The sequence below is a fragment of the Pyrgilauda ruficollis genome, unplaced genomic scaffold, assembly GCF_017590135.1.
Source record: "Pyrgilauda ruficollis isolate IOZ18807 unplaced genomic scaffold, ASM1759013v1 scaffold1749, whole genome shotgun sequence".
In the NCBI taxonomy this organism is placed as follows: domain Eukaryota; kingdom Metazoa; phylum Chordata; class Aves; order Passeriformes; family Passeridae; genus Pyrgilauda; species Pyrgilauda ruficollis.
In genome coordinates, this window is record NW_024516420.1 from 1 (window position 1) to 3,926 (window position 3,926).

At 63.0% G+C, this 3,926-nt stretch overlaps 1 non-coding gene across 1 annotated transcript; it reads right to left on the minus strand.

The window, feature by feature from the left end:
- Window positions 1-805: 805 nt before the first annotated feature.
- On the minus strand, window positions 806-996 carry LOC121351837. Its single transcript, XR_005954845.1, has one exon. It is a non-coding gene; the product is annotated as a U2 spliceosomal RNA (small nuclear RNA).
- Between the last annotated feature and the right edge of the window lie 2,930 nt (window positions 997-3,926).

Genomic DNA, 3,926 nt, shown 5'->3' on the forward strand with positions numbered 1-3,926 from the left:
AGAGTGAGTCGTGGTTCTATCGCGATATGGGCCCGGGATGGCAGTGCCTCCGGGAACGGTGAAAACTCCTAAAATGCGGGTTTGCAGGAATTCCATCGCGATTTCTGCCCTGCTTCAGTCGCTCGCTGGCGCAGCGGGAGGGCGAGTGCGACACAGAGTGAGCTGCAGAGGGACAGGGACTGGCAAACCGTGGCTGATATCGCGATAGAATCATGATTTTAACTGATTCTGATCTATTTTTCACCAATCTGGGTCCCCGTGGGGGCGCACCGTTCCCGGAGGCGCCGCAATCCCGGGACGGGGAGTGCACACAGGAGTGAGCTGCAGACGGACAGCAATGGTTAGAACCGTAGTTGATATCGCGATATAACCTCGAGTTCGCCCCATTTTAGGCGTTTTTCGATCTATTTTTCACCATTAAAGGTCCCCGGTGGGGGTGCACCAGTTCCCGGAGGCACTGCAACCCCGGGCCCATATCGCGATAGAATCGCGACTCACTCTGTTTTTCACCAGTAAAGGTTCCCGGGGGGGGTGCACCGTTCCCGGAGGCACTGCAACCCCGGGCCCATATCGCGATAGAATCACGACTCGCTCTGTTTTTCACCAGTAAAGGTCCCCGTGGGGGTGCACCGTTCCCGGAGGCACTGCAATGCCGGGCCCATATCGCGATAGAATCACGACTCACTCTGTTTTTCACCAGTAAAGGTCCCCGTGGGGGTGCACCGTTCCCGGAGGCACTGCAATGCCGGGCCCATATCGCGATAGAATCACGACTCACTCTGTTTTTCACCAGTAAAGGTCCCCGTGGGGGTGCACCGTTCCCGGAGGCACTGCAATACCGGGACGATGCGCGGAGCGGAGGGAGCAAGCTCCGGGTCCAACTCCCGAGCCCAAAAATCCGTTTAATATAAAGTCCTCTCATCGAGGACGTATCAGATATTAAACTGATAAGAACAGATACTACACTTGATCTTAGCCAAAAGGCCGAGAAGCGATGCCCGAGCCCAGCCCGCCGCCAAGCCCGGCCCCGCCCGGCCCGCCCGCACCTCACGGACACCCCCGCGCCGCGCCCGCCGAGCGCCCCGAGCCCTTCCCGGCCTCTTTCCCAGCCCAGCCCGCAAATTTTTCCCGCGTCCGTCATGATCCTTGTTATGAACCCAATATCTCATTAACATAACCCCGCCCATTAACCAATCTCATCGCAGTGACTGATTCTCTCATCCCGCACGATCCGACCCCAAAAAACCCCAAAATTCCCCCCCAAAAATCATCCCAGCATGCTTTTCGCTCGCTGTCCGCTGCTGTTTTGCATAACCCCGCCCCTCCGCCCGGCAGCGCGGGAATTTTTAAAGCTGCGCGGCGGAGCCGCGGGAAAATGGAGAAAATGGAGAAAATGGGCGATTTTGGGAGTTTTGGCTGCTGCCGGCGCGAGCAGCGAGGATGAGGAGGGGGCGGCGCTGCCGGGGGTCGCTTTGGGAGGCGCTACCTGGGCTCACCTGGCCGGGTGTGTCCTGGGAGGGAGCTGGGGGGACACATGGGGGTACCTGGGGACACCTGGAGGTACCTGGGGACACCTGGGGGTACTTGGGGGGCAGCTTGGGGGGCACCCGGGGGACACCTGGAGGTACCTGGGGGACACCGGGGGGTGCCTGGGGCACACCTGGGCACGGGGCGGTGCCAAAGAAAGCACTGGGGGAGCAAGGCTTGCTCCATAAAGAACAATTTCACCTTCCCAGTCCCTCCCAGTCCCTCCCAGTTCGTCCTCGTAACCCCAGGAGCAATGCGGGCAGTGAGAGGAAAAGGATTTTAAACACAAACAAAACCTTTTTTTTTTTTTCCCCACCATAACCGTTCAGATGGAGGGGAAGCCCTTCACCGGCGCTTTTCCGCTATTTTCCTTGCTCCAATTAAAAACGAATCAATACTTTCCTTCATTTCTTTTTCGTTGAAAAATCACAAAGCCGCGGGGCTCACCGAGGCACCGACCCTCAGGGCGAGGCTGACCGGGACCGTCCCGGGGCTCCCGGGGGCTCCCGGGCCTTCCTCGCCGCCCTCACCGGGGCCATCCCGGGGATCCCGGCGGCTCCCGGGCCCCATACCGCGGATCCCGGCGGCTCCCGGGGCTCCCGGAGGCTCCCGGGGCTCCCCAGCGCCGCCATCGCTCCCTGAGGGCGGCGCCGCCATGAGGGGAGAGGGGCGTGGCCACCGCACAGACCACGCCCATCGTGGGCGGAGCCTCTCCCGCTCCCGGAAGCGGCGCGGGCGGTGCCCCGGAAGCGGCGGGCGCTGACCCGGAAGCGGCGCGGGGCGGGCAGGGCGGCGATGGCGGCGGAGGAGCCTCAGCAGCCGCAGCCGGAGCCGCTGGGCGGCAGCGATGCCGACGGTACCGATGGAGCCCCCTCACCCATCCCCGTCCCGCGGCCGCCACCCTCGCCGTGGGAATCCCTCCCCCCGCTTCTCCCACGCGCGGCGGCCTCGTTATTCCCGGGAGAGCCCCCGGTTCCCCGCACCCACCGCCCCAAACCCCCAAACCCACCCTGATCCCCCCGGTTTCCCCACTCAGGACCCTCCCGGGGGCACCCCAGCCCCTCCCGGTGCGGCCGAGCAGCCGCTGGGGACCCCCCGTTCCCTGTCCCTCGTGTTCCCCCGGTGTCCCTGACGTCCCCGGTGTCCCCCTGATGTTCCCAGGCTGTCCCTGATGTCCCCACGGTGTCCCTGTCCCCAGGGATGTCCCCGGACTGTCCCTGATGTCCTTGGTGTCCCCAATGTCCCTGGTGTCCCCCTGATATCCCCCCGGTGTCCCTGTGCTGTCCTTGTGCTGTCCTGGGGCTGTCCCCAGTGTCCCCAGGTGTCCCTGTCCCTGGTGTTCCTGATGTCCCCGGTGTCCCGCTGTCCCTGGTGTCCCCGGGTTGTCCCCAATGTCCCTGGGCTGTCCGTGGTGTCCCCCCGGTGTCCCTGATGTCCCCAGGCTGTCCCCTGTCCCAGTGTCCTGGGGCTGTCCCCGGTGTCCCTGATGTCCCTGATGTCCCCGGGCTGTCCCTGATGTCCCCAATGTCCCCGCTGTCCCCGGTGTCCCCCTGATGTCCCCGATGTCCTGGTGTCCCCGGGCTGTCCCCGATGTCCCCAGTGTCCCTGATGTCCCTGGTGTCCCCGATGTCCCTGATGTCCCCGGGCTGTCCCCGGTGTCCCCCATGTCCCCGCTGTCCCCGGTGTCCCCCTGATGTCCCCGATGTCCTGGTGTCCCCGGGCTGTCCCCGATGTCCCCAGTGTCCCTGATGTCCCTGGTGTCCCCGATGTCCCTGATGTCCCCGGGCTGTCCCTGATGTCCCCAATGTCCCCGCTGTCCCCGGTGTCCCCCTGATGTCCCCGGTGTCCCCCTGATGTCCCCGGTGTCCCCAGGACCTGCTGCAGAAGTATTCCTACATCCGGAAGACGCGGCCGGACGGGAATTGTTTCTACCGCGCCTTCGGCTTCGCGCACCTGGAGGCGCTGCTGGAGGACGGCCAGGAGCTGCAGCGGTGAGGGCAGAGCAGCCCAAAATACCCCAAAATCAGACTGAAAATAGCCAAAACAGCCCAAAATAACCCAAAACAGACTGAAAATATCCCAAAACAGACTGAAAATAGCCAAAACAGCCCAAAATAACCCCAAATACCCTGAAAATACAAAAAAACCAGACTGAAAATACCCCAAAAACAGCCCAAAATACCAATGTCCCTGGTGTCCCCAGTGTCCTTCTGCTGTCCCTGGTGTCCCTGTCCCCAGGGATGTCCCCAGACTGTCCCTGATGTCCCCGGTGTCCCTGTACTGTCCCCAGTGTCCCCAGGTGTCCCCGTCTCCACGCTGTCCCTGATGTTCCCGGGCTGTCCCCAGTGTCCCCAGGTGTCCCTGTCCCTGGCTGTCCCTGATGTCCTCGGTGTCCCGGT